Source organism: Rosa chinensis, chromosome 1 (genome assembly GCF_002994745.2).
Source record: "Rosa chinensis cultivar Old Blush chromosome 1, RchiOBHm-V2, whole genome shotgun sequence".
Taxonomy (NCBI): domain Eukaryota; kingdom Viridiplantae; phylum Streptophyta; class Magnoliopsida; order Rosales; family Rosaceae; genus Rosa; species Rosa chinensis.
Genome location: NC_037088.1, coordinates 45904702 through 45916803, shown reverse-complemented (window position 1 = coordinate 45916803; position 12102 = coordinate 45904702). Strand labels below are relative to the sequence as shown.

The window sequence follows — 12102 nt, the reverse complement described above, 5'->3', positions numbered from 1 at the left end:
TCTTATACAATGAGTTGTTTTCTGCTGCCTAGACATTTTTGTGATTCTTTGCAACAGATGGGTGCCAGGTTCTGGTGGGGAAGTTGGGGTGATAATAAGAAGATTCACTAATTGGCTTGGGAGAAATTGTGCCAACCAAAGCATTTGGGAGGGATGGGTTTTCGTGACTTGTTTGCTCACAATTCGGGTCTCTTAGCTAAGCAGGGTTGGAGGCTTCTGCATTTTCCTCAATCTCTAGTTAGCATCTTATTTAAAGCTCGCTATTATCCTGGTGGAGACTTTCATTCTGCTCCAGTGGCCCGTTCACCTTCGGCTTGCTGGAGGGGTATCTTTGAAGCTAGGGAAGTCCTTGTCAAAGGCCTAAGATGGAGGATTGGGAATGCAGAACGGGTGAGGATTTGGGAGGATCCTTGGTTGCCCAGGCTTTATCTCTTTCGGCCTATCATGAGAAGTAGAGATGATATACATTTGGTTTCGGAGTTGTTGACTGAAACTGGAGCTTGGAATACAGGGTTGGTACAAGATTGTTTTGATGTTGAGGATGCTGCACTTGTTCTTTCTATACCTCTCAGTAGGATGCATGTTGATGATAAGATGATTTGGCACTTCGACTCAAAGATGTTTTCACTACTAAGAGTGCCTACAAGTTAGCTTTTGAGCTTTTACATGCTACTTCTGCGTCTAGTTCATCAGACTCTTCTCTTTTATGGAAAGCAGAGGTCCCTAGTAAGGTTAAGGTGCATATTTGGCAGGTATGTTCTTCTATTCTCCTAAGTATTGACACTCTTCATTCCAAAAGAGTCTTTGTTGGGGAGGGAATTGTTGTTTTTGTGATAATGGAGATGAGTCTATTGCTCACATCTCTAGAGATTGCAATTTTATTTGTAATCTAATTGGTAGTTGTCCGGAGTTGGAATGGGTGATTTCAAGGTCTAACAGAGCGGGCTCTTTGGTGGATTGGTTTACCTTGTGCCAACGCATATTATCTAAAAAAATTTTGCGTTGCTATTGATAATTGTTTAGAGTGCTTGGAAAGAAAGGAATAGTCAGGTTTGGTCGGATAAACTCCTCTCCATGAATCAGATTCTTTTCCAACTGAATTCTTTCTTTACGGCTTTCAAGGCATCTAGACCTGTGCATATGAAGGCTACTAGGAGTGTTAGCGTGTGGCAGCCTCCACAAGTTGGTTGGCTAAAGGCCAATATAGATGCCGCTTTTTCAGGTGGTGCTGGGAGTTTGGCAGTAGTGGTGCATGATAGCACTAGTTTGGTTGTTGGAGGAGCATGTGGTCGATATGCTTTTGAGCAATCTGCAGTGGTGATGGAGGCATTGGCAGTGAGGCCAGCCTACAGTTTGGTGGAGGAGTTTCACTTCACCCCTATTACTATTGAGTCTGACTGCTTGACTGTTGTGCTTGGGGTCCAGGCAAATAAAAATGAGGACATCTCGGAATTGGGAAGACTGGTGGAGGATATTAGGGTTTTATTGTCTTCTTTCCCTTCTTCTACTTTGTCTTATGTTGGCAGAGATGCTAATGTAGCAGCTCATAACTTAGCACAAGCTGCTCTAGTTTCAGATTTCCACTATATTTGGGAAGGTTCCATTCCCCCAGCTTTGAGTAACGTTATTACTCAAGTGTGTACTCACTAGTTTGCATGATTAATAAAGATATATTGTCGTCTTCCTCTCAAAAAAAAAAAAACCAAAATATAAAAATGAATTTTAATGCTATTAATTAACCTCCATATAGTTTAGCACTGATGGTGGAATTCTTGATGTCAGTGGAGATTTTGGATAAGTCAAATGTGTGTGAAAGATCCGAGGCCATTTGGACTTAAGTTTAGTTTACCACACTGTCTACGACAACTTAGTTAAAATGTTGTCTGCTTCTGCAGATGCGAAGCTGTAACTCGACTGCTTAATATGATCTCTTGAATGCTGGTATTACTTCGGTCAACCAGCAATATGTGAAGTTATATCGGATGTTTGGTTATTAATTTGTAGTTTTCCTGCATCACATAGTTAAGATATGATTTCTAGATTGTAGGTAATAGTTAAATATTGCATGTGGCATTATGATGGAGTGATTTACCATTTTAGTTTTCAATTGCTAGATGTTTTATTTCTTTTGTCTATGATCTATTGTCTCACGTTAGATAAGATAACAGTAATTTGAGAGAATGCTGTGACTCTTCTTGTTTGGATACCAAATGGCAGCCACCTCAGCTGTTGCTTTCGCAAATCTGATAAGCTTTAGGTATGACGTTAAAATTGTTTAGACGAAAATTCTGCTATCCACCTAGGTGAGGGTCACCTGGTGACATGGCAGAAGGGCGGGGTGACGTGGCAGAATGACATAGGACGAATGAAAAGTTGTAGGGTCCGCTCTGACCCAATCTGACTCTCTCCCGCCATTATCGTCTAGTGTGGGAGTTGAGGGAGGAGGAGATTGGAGAATTGGCTGGGTGTGGAATGAACAGAGAAGATGGGATCTCTTTGGAATCCCACTTCCATCACTCAAACTCAGCTTCCCGAGCTCACTGTTGAAACTGGAATGGTGATGAACTGACGCTTCTCGAGCTACAGTCCAGAAAGCTTCTCAATTCCTCGTCTACAGGTGTAATAGAAGTGGAAGCCAAGGCTAGGATAGCCTGAAAAGCACAAGAAGCTCAGACGGTGGCCGGAAATGGATCTACCACCAGGATAGAGGCAAGCACAGGAGGTAGATTTGTGTGTAAGTTAAATAAGTCCTTGTATGGACTCAAACAATCACCACGAGCTTGGTTTGGAAGATTCTCTCAAGCTATGCATCGTTTTGGGTACAAGCAGAGCAACTCTGACCATACATTGTTTCTGAAACGCTGTGAAAGTAAATTAACTGCCTTGATTATTTATGTTGATGATATGATAATTACTGGTGAAAGATTAAAAGATCTGCTTGCATCAGAGTTTGAGATGAAAGATCTTGGTTCTCTTAAATATTTTTTGGGGATTGAGGTCGCCAGGGGGAGTTCAGGAATTTTCTTGTGCCAGAGAAAATATGTGCTTGATTTGTTGACAGAGACAGGAATGCTAGGGTGTAGACTTGCTGATACTCCTATTGAGCAGACTCATAAACTGGCTGAGTACCCTAATCAAGCTCTTACAGAGAAGGCTCGCTATTAGAGGTTAGTTGGCAGATTAATCTATCTCTCACATACTCGGCCAAACATTGCATATGTAGTTAGTGTTGTGAGTCAATTCATGCATAATCCAAGTGAAACTCATATGGAAGCTGTGATCTGTATTTTGAGGTATTTAAAGTCTGCACCTGGAAAAGGCTTGATGTTTTCAAAGCATAATCATCTGGATATTAGTGGTTATACAGATGCAGACTGGGCAGGTTGTGTTATGAATAGAAAATCCACTTCTGGTTACTTTACTTTTGTAGGTGGTAATCTTGTTACTTGGAGAAGTAAGAAACAAAAGGTTGTGGCCAGGTCAAGCGCTGAAGCAGAGTATAGAGGTATGGCTCATGGAGTTTGTGAATTACTTTGGTTGAGAAATTTACTTCGGGATTTGGGATTTAAACCCAAACGAGCCATGGATTTGTATTGTGATAATAAAGCAGCGGTGGATATTGCTCACAACCCAGTTCAACATGACAGAACTAAGCATGACAGACATTTCATTAAAGAGAAGCTCGATGCTAAGCTTATCTCTTTTCCTTTTGTCCACTGAGAAGAACAGTTAGCTGATGTTCTCACAAAGGCAATATCGAGTAAGGCATTTCATGACTCACTTGACAAGTTGGCCATTCGTGATCTGTATGCGCCAACTTGAGGGGGAGTGTTGGCGTGAGTCATACTTACCTTATTTATGTAGATATTCTGTAATATTCCGTGATCTATAATATTATGTAATATATGTAGTATTATTAGATTTACTACTTACCTTAGGAGTAGTGCTTGTCTTATTAGGCGCAATTGTAATTTGTATATAATTCCTTCTTGTAAGGTGAATGTGACATCTGAGTTATTCAGTCAAAATTATCTCTTATTTTTTGTTATATTTGACTAATAAATGTGCCTTTTATGTGCATTGTTTGCTCATCAACTACAATTAAATCCGGTTGCAGTGACAAAGAATCACGATTTGGTTTCAGATTCTACTATGAACATTGTGAAGACTCATTTACACATTCGAACGGGTGACGAGTTTATGAATAATTGCTTGATTTCATATATTGGGAAATATATTTTTACTTGTACAGATGATGAGACTATCATGAAATGATTTCAAAATATGAAATTTCGTTGAGAATAATTACCATTATAATAGATAGAACTTACACTTAATGATTTTGTATGTTTTGATATTTGTTTTTTCTGTGCCCCACTAAACTTAAATTTCTGGCTCCGCCACTGAAGATGCGCAACGGCTTATGTTTGCATATCACTTATGTACGACACATGCCTTGTGAAGGAAACAAAGTCGTGCATGTCATTACGAGTCTTGTAGCCTGAGAGAATGGGCGAGGGTTATGGTTGGAGGATGGACCTTCTTGGCTTATGTTTATTATTGCTAGCGACATGCCTTTGACTGATTGCCATGTTTAGTGCATGAGTATCTCACACCCCCCTGTGTCTAGAGAGGGTGCTGGGAGTACACAAAATCAGTCCCATGCTTGAATTGATTTCATCTAAGGAATAAAACTTTATTGACTACAGTTGCTAATTAATTGACTAAGACGAGCTTAAAACTGAGGATAAGCTTATTAGTCAGCAAACTTGCAACAGACCCTTTATTCTTTTTATAGAAAATAGCAGGATTTCAAATTCACCATTCGGTAATCCCTTATTGAAATCCAGCAGCAAAGAAAGCCCAGATAAGAAAAAATCAGCAAAATCGATCAAGGATGACTCAAAGACAGAAAACCCAGAAAGTCATTGAGCATCCACAAGTTCTTGAATCATTCAAGTAAAGTAAAACACCCCGGTCCTGAAATTAGACCAAAGCATTATTACTGGCTGAATTAGATTTGAAACCAAATAATACAAGTACTCAATCTACTAAAAAAAAAAAAACAAGATCACCAACTAATTCAAGAGAAATATTCCAAATAGTGCTTACAACCGTTTCTAAAACAAAACGACAAAGAAAAATTCTACTCTCCACTATTCGCTCCAAACTCCTTTGATCAGAAATCTAAAGTGACCTGCAAACACAATTAAATGAGGAATGAGCAAAAAGCACTCTTAGTGAATAACTCAAATATATAAGTCAGTCACATAATACCATTATCGGATATCACAGACATTACGATATTCAATAAATCAAAGCTACTAATTAGACACTTTCTAGGTGTATTGTTACCAAAAGTTATCTCACAACAAGTCACTGAGATATCAATCACTATGTCACCAAAGCCATCAGACGACAGATATTACCCGTGGTCTATAGTTCACTCAAACAACATAGGCCGACCCATGAGATATGTCGAATTATAACTCTCTGTGGTTGAAAATGTAACAAAACGACAATTATATGTTGTTATAAAAGATTGGGTTCTTGACCAAAAGCACCAAAATGAACAAAAATGATCCCACTTACCCCAGCAACAGATTTTTATTCCCACATACACAATTTAACAGCAAATGACCATTGGACCCTCAACTCAATTAATGAATTACAAGAACTGCCACTCTCTCTCTCTCTCTCTCTCTCTCTCTCTCTCTCTCTCTCTCTCTCTCTCTCTCTCTACTTCCGGCACCGACTGACCGGGGCGACGTCGCCGACTTCCTCCATCGATCTTCTCCGATTCAACTCCCAATCTCCAAGCAGATCCAGCAGATGTTGATCGAGGTTCATTTACCGACGAGCTCACCGACTTCCTCCATCAATCTTCTCCGATTCAACTTCCTATCTCAACCACCATGAACAAATTCCGGCAACCTCACCAGCTCCAAGTCGGCTTTTTCGTTGCAACCATAAGCTCGAATTGAATCTAATTCAGGCTGCTTCATTCTTCCAGACCATTCCAATGTCACCACTCACCAGCTCCACGCCGGCGTGTTCCCCAGATCCAGCGCCGCTCGCCTGCTCCCTTGCTTCACTTGCAGCGCGGCTCTTCGCAACTCCGACAAAGACTAGAGGTTCGGAGAGGTGAGAGAAGTCGGCGGCGAGCTCCAGAGGTGCTTCGATCCGGTGGTCTTGACTTGGGTGCCCAAATCTTTTTTTTTTTTTTAAGTAATAGGGCAGAAGGAAAGGAAAAAAAAATTTGAATGTCTATTGGGAAGCAATAGGCGTCTATTGGAGGGCAATAAACGTTTTGAATTGATACAATCTCTTCGTTTTTTTCTTTAGTCGAAGTTTTATTTGTCTAATTTTATGAAGATTAGTTCCCATTTCGGCGACCGAAAATTCTATTGGGGGGCAATATACGTCTATTGAGGGGCAATACATGGCTGATAAACGTCTATTGGAGGGCAATAAACGTCTATTGGAGGGCAATAGACGTCTATTAGGGGACAATAGACTATTAGGGCAATAGACGTCTATTGGGGGGCAATACACGGCTGATAATCATCTATTGAGGGGCAATAGACTATTCGGGCAATAGACGTCTATTGGGGGCAATAGACGTCTATTGGGGGGCAATAGACTATTAGGGCAATAGACATCTATTGGGGGGTAATACACGGCTGATAGTCATCTATTGGGGGGCAATAGACTATTTGGGCAATAGACGTCTATTGGGGGGCAATAGACCTCTATTGCCTCTCTATTAGGGGGCAATAGATGTCTATTGGGCTCAAAAAGACCTTTTCGGTGATATTTCCAGCAAATTCTGGTAGGCGGCAGCCGGTGACCGGATTCCCGCTTCCGGTGACCAGAATCCTGCGGCCGGTGATCGACTCCGGCGAAGTCTCCTATGGTTTCTCTCTCTTCCATTCTCTCTCTCTCTCTCTCTCTCTCTCTCTCTCTCAGTAATAAAGGGGTGAGGGTAAAATGGTATTAAAAAACAAAACAAAAAAACTTAATGGGGTACTAGGGAAGACCTCCTTAGAGTGTTTTGGGTAAGAGGGAATTAAAAAAACTTAATGGGATAAGTGGAAAAAAAATCCTTAAAAATGGGGTAAATGGACAAAACCCCTAAAAGATTCTGCACAACATCTTTTTATAAAACTCTATTGTATGTATTAAATTAAGATGACAGAAATCTGTGGTATGAATGTATGGAGATTTGAACTATCTTGACTATTTTCTATTGTGTGAATATATTGTGGACGACATATGTTTATTATGTTCTATTGTTTCTTTTTAATTAAAACGACATAAATAAGTCGTTTGAATATACAGAGCTTGAACTTTCTCGGGTCTTTCTGTTGTGTTATTCAATTAGAAACCACAATTATATGTCGATGTATATGACTGTTAACAACAGATTTTTGCCTAAATTCTGTTGTTTGATGTTGGTTTAGATGTCAGCTTATATGATTCAGTCTTAGCAAGAGCAGTTGCACAACACCATATTAAGAAATCTGGTCTGAAATTTTAATTCTAATGTAAGAGAAACATTTCAATCAAATTATCATTATAATTAATTTCATTTGAAAATGTTCAAGTATCCAGATCTCATTACATCGATCAATCAAACCATTAACTCTACAGGTTAAATCCACATAATCTGAAAATACCAGATAATCTAGTGCTCTAAAGTGCTCTCCCGACCAGCCACACTTCAACATCTTTCTAAAGCTCTCGAGCTTCTACCCCTGCTCCCCTTTTCTCTTCTACCAACAATACCATAAGAAAGTACCACACCTATAGTTTCAAACAACCCAGAAAACATACAATTAGGGAAACCAAAAGATACATGTTTGGTCTGGGAAAGAAATTTTATCAGAGAATTACTGAATCATCATACTGCACATTTACCTTGTCAATCTTCTAATGGTTCCATTAAGAGGTCAATGCCTCTGACCCCAAATGCAATATTTTCATGTGTTATCACAACACCTTTAGGAGCTCCACAGGTACCACTTGTGTACATAATTGTGCTGATATTTTCAGGCAGAGGAGGAGAGATCTTTGATGGGTTTTGTTCCCTGAAAACAAAAGCTTTACTCACAGCAGGAACAAAAACAAAAACTGAACAAAGAAAAACAAAATTTGGGATTCCAAGTATATGTTCAAGTACAAAAGATCTTAAGCAAAGCCATCTGCTGTCAATCTTCCTTAGCAAGAGGCCGAGTCAGCCTCTGCATCACCCATGTAATCATGGTTGCCTAAAACTTTATAGAAATTGAAAACTAGTTAAGTAAACAAAGCTACCTTTACTAATGTCAAATGATGGAGTTTAAAACAAAGCTACAAACGAAGCCTTTTAGTTTTATTGGGAACTTACTGCTTTAGCAGACTCTATTGCATATAGATTTCGGTAAATGACTCAAATGCCGAATCGTGTTCGCTGCTCAATCCATTGTCATAAAAGTTGTCTCCAGTGGAAACCACAAAATATATGTCAAGTTTCTCTCCAACCCTTTCCATCTACAAAATTAAGAAACAGTTATAAATTTGTTTAGCATACATAACTATATATATATATATATATATAGGGCTTCCACTAAGGGATCCCTTTTTTTGGTCTTTTATAGGGATAGGCATTAGACTAACTTTTAGATCATGTTTTCACATCTTAACCGTTCAGTTTTTAGGTCCTAATGTATAGATCACTTCTGCAAATTTTCAGCCAAATTGGTGATCGTTAAGGCATCCAAAACTGCAATTTACACGAACGGACCGAATCTGTCGAACCGGAACCGTTTGTGTTTGTAATGATAAATTGCAGTTTTGGATGCCTTAACGATCACCAATTTGGCTGAAAATTTGCAAAAGTGATCTATACATTAGGACCTAAAACTGAACGGTTAAGATGTGAAAATATGATCGAAAAGTTGGTATAATGCCTATCCCTATAAAAGACCAAAAAAAGGGATCCCTCACTAGAAGGGCCCTGTATATATATAGGGCTTCCACTAAGGGATCCCTTTTTTTGGTATATATATATATATATATATATATATATATATATATATATATATATATATAACCAATGCAATATAAAGTTTATCAGTACTATATAATTGACAATATATGAATTAGAACAAGTGTGGGAGTTAAGTCGTGGAACCTGAAAGGCAACTTCCAAACTGATCAGACACAATACACGGATAACTCTTTGTTATATTATGTTTTGCTCAGGATGCCAATCTTTAGCACACAATCCAATTCATGCTTATATAGTTCTATTTCTACATTCAGAGCTAGTACATCTACATTCTCATCATCGCAAATATTCCTTTGTAAATTCTATAGTATCACTATTGTTATCAGAAATGTAATAACATAATCCAATAAAAATAGAAAAGACTACAAGGATATCACTAAGTCTCCAAAAAACATATCTACAACTATAGTGAAGTAACCAATAAACAACCTGAAACAACATGGGAATGTACCTCCACTAGTCCACTCTATTCTGTAACCTTTCAGACATTATTTCTGTTTGCGTCAATTACTTGAAAAGATATAGAATGAAAAAACAAGAAGATACAGATAAATTGAAGTCAGAACGCTACATGAAAGTAAATTAACCACTAGCAGTTTATGCTATCCATCTTCCTCAAGAAACTATCTGTGCACATGCATGCAAGTTGTGCTAGTGTATTTGTATAGTCATACTTATGAAAAAGAACTTTACCGGCTAGAGACACATTACAACAAGAGCAGTTAATTTCATCAGCTTCCCCAGTTTTGGGTTGTCGAGTGGTGCCATTGCCTTGAGCACTAAGGGCTGCAGCTGCAGCCATTCTCCACTCGGCTGCGGCTGCTAGTTTTTCCCTCTTGGCTGCCAGTGCCCTTTTCAGTTCCTCCTGATTAGAAATCAAAGAAGGGGAAACAAACTAAATTCAGTTTACGACTCATACAACAACCTATTCAAAGCAAGAAAAGGCTTGCTGAAAGAACTCATAAGAAATCTACAGTGGCCTCTTTAGAGATTTGTGATCCACGACTAGGCTGAGACGATAAAGAGGACTTTGAAATCATCGAAGTATTCTTGGAAGCAAACTTGGAGAGAAGCAAAGCTTTCAATTTTTATTAACTCAAATATGAAAATCAAAGACTACAAAGGCCTCTATATATAGAGACTAAGATAATTCATGACCAAAAGTCAATACCACCATTACTAACAATAACCAAATTCACCAACAACATATGCAGAAAAAAGGAATTCAGAAAGAAACATTGGACATTAATCTTTGTGGTTCCATAGAAAAAGCAAAATTCTCCCCTACACTTCCATCACCAAAACATGAAATCCAGATTGTAATAGTAGCCTAGTACCACCAAATAGAAGAACCACAAATTGAGTCTTCACATAATTGCTCTTAGCAAAAAAAAAACAAAGCACAGAAAGAGAGAAGAGAAGTTGATAGGAATTGAAATTTAGGGTTTATGCTGACCTTGAAATCTCCAATTTTGTTCGTGTCTTGACTTCTGGCAGATCTCCGTTGCTGATTGAATTCACAAAAAGACAGCTAACCTTTAATAGTTTAATTCAAGCTAAATTCACAAGAAAAATTGAAAAATTGTGATACGACACCTCCAATGGAAGACTTTAACTTTGAAACCATACGGTTACCCGAAATCAAAGAATACCAATCTGGCAAGAAGAAAAAGCTATAGACAGATCGAGAAGGAGAGAGAATTACACATATGCATCCCCAATTCAAACAAAGCCCAGATTCGGAATTATTTGTTAAATTGTGAAATCGTTTTCGGAAATAAATATTTGTTTTAAATTATATAAACTTGATCGTATGCGATTCATAGGTAAGTTAAAAATGTAGTTTTTAATATAAAAATAATTTTTCACGGGTTTTGTATTTGTGAACTATAGTTGGTATTAGTAGCATTCATGAGCGGATGACTACGTGTGTGTGTATATATATTTATGTGGAATATTTATATTGGTGCAGTTGTGTAGTGAGATAGAATTAGTATGTTTTGTGATATCGATAATATTATTGTTGGAATCTAATGTTCTAAAGAAATAAATGAGTTTTGGATGTTAATGATTGTTTTATTGACTTGCTATATATGAGAGTTATATGTGTCAATTCGTGCTGGGTATTAAGGTGTGAAAACAATATTATTAAATTGATTTCTATATTGCTGTGAGATTGGAATTGAGCTTTGAAAACAATATTTTGGTTGCAGCCAATTATATTGTTTTGGTTTGGTTTTAGATTGTAAAAACAATTATTGTAAAGAGTACAATTTCGTTATGCGTTTATTGATGGTTTTGTGACCTAATTTTCGAGGGAAAACAATATACTTTGAGAATGTTGATTTTTATTGTTTCGAAATATACTTGGAGTTGTGGTGTAATATTTTGGGTCTAATGGGACCTCTTTAAATGTTTTGGTCTTCGTACCAAGAGAATCTTTTATAGAGATTGGTGTAATATTTTTGGGTTGAGTGAGACATTTTTAAATGTTTTGTTCTGAGGGTCGAAAGGCCTGAGGTCTGGAGGTTTCACTGATAACCTCAGTGTAGAAATATCGAGATACCAAGCCTTTGTCCGGGTGATTGGTTACGATTCAGTTAAGCTCTAGTCTGTCTGCCATGTACTGCTTGGGGAATAACTTTGTGTTATTGCATTCATGAGTACATGTTTTTAAAAGAGAGTTTCGAGTGGATTTTTTCTTTTAATAGTCGAAGGAGAGACATGGTTTCATATTTATTTTGTTGAGTGAACAAACAGCATGACTTTGTCACTATGGTGACGTGATATGTCCTTGTGAAAAAAAGGATGTTGAGTTTTGAAAAAAAAAATCAAGGTATGAGTTGTTTTCCTTGAGTGAAATGGTGATTTCCTGGCTTTAGAGTGAGTTGTTTGATTTTTTTATTGATTCTTGTTTTATTTGAATTGTCTGGTTTTAATGTAATCTCCTAAACTAAATTATATGCAGGGATTACTTTGATTTCTATTTATTGATTTTAATGTAATCTCCTGAACTAAATTTTCTATGCAGAGATTATTATGATTTCTAT

At 37.7% G+C, this 12102-nt stretch overlaps 1 long non-coding RNA gene across 4 annotated transcripts; it reads right to left on the bottom strand.

Moving 5' to 3' along the window:
• Positions 1-4960: 4960 nt before the first annotated feature.
• LOC112177002 lies at positions 4961-10592 on the bottom strand. Of its 4 annotated transcripts, none has more exons than XR_005804987.1 (4): positions 10509-10592; positions 9746-9917; positions 7921-8532; positions 4961-5197 (listed from the first exon to the last, which is right to left on the bottom strand). It is a non-coding gene; the product is annotated as an uncharacterized LOC112177002 (long non-coding RNA). The 4 variants fall into 4 exon arrangements; XR_002927251.2 differs by lacking the exon at positions 4961-5197 and adding an exon at positions 7560-7806; XR_002927246.2 differs by lacking the exon at positions 4961-5197 and adding an exon at positions 7560-7775.
• Between the last annotated feature and the right edge of the window lie 1510 nt (positions 10593-12102).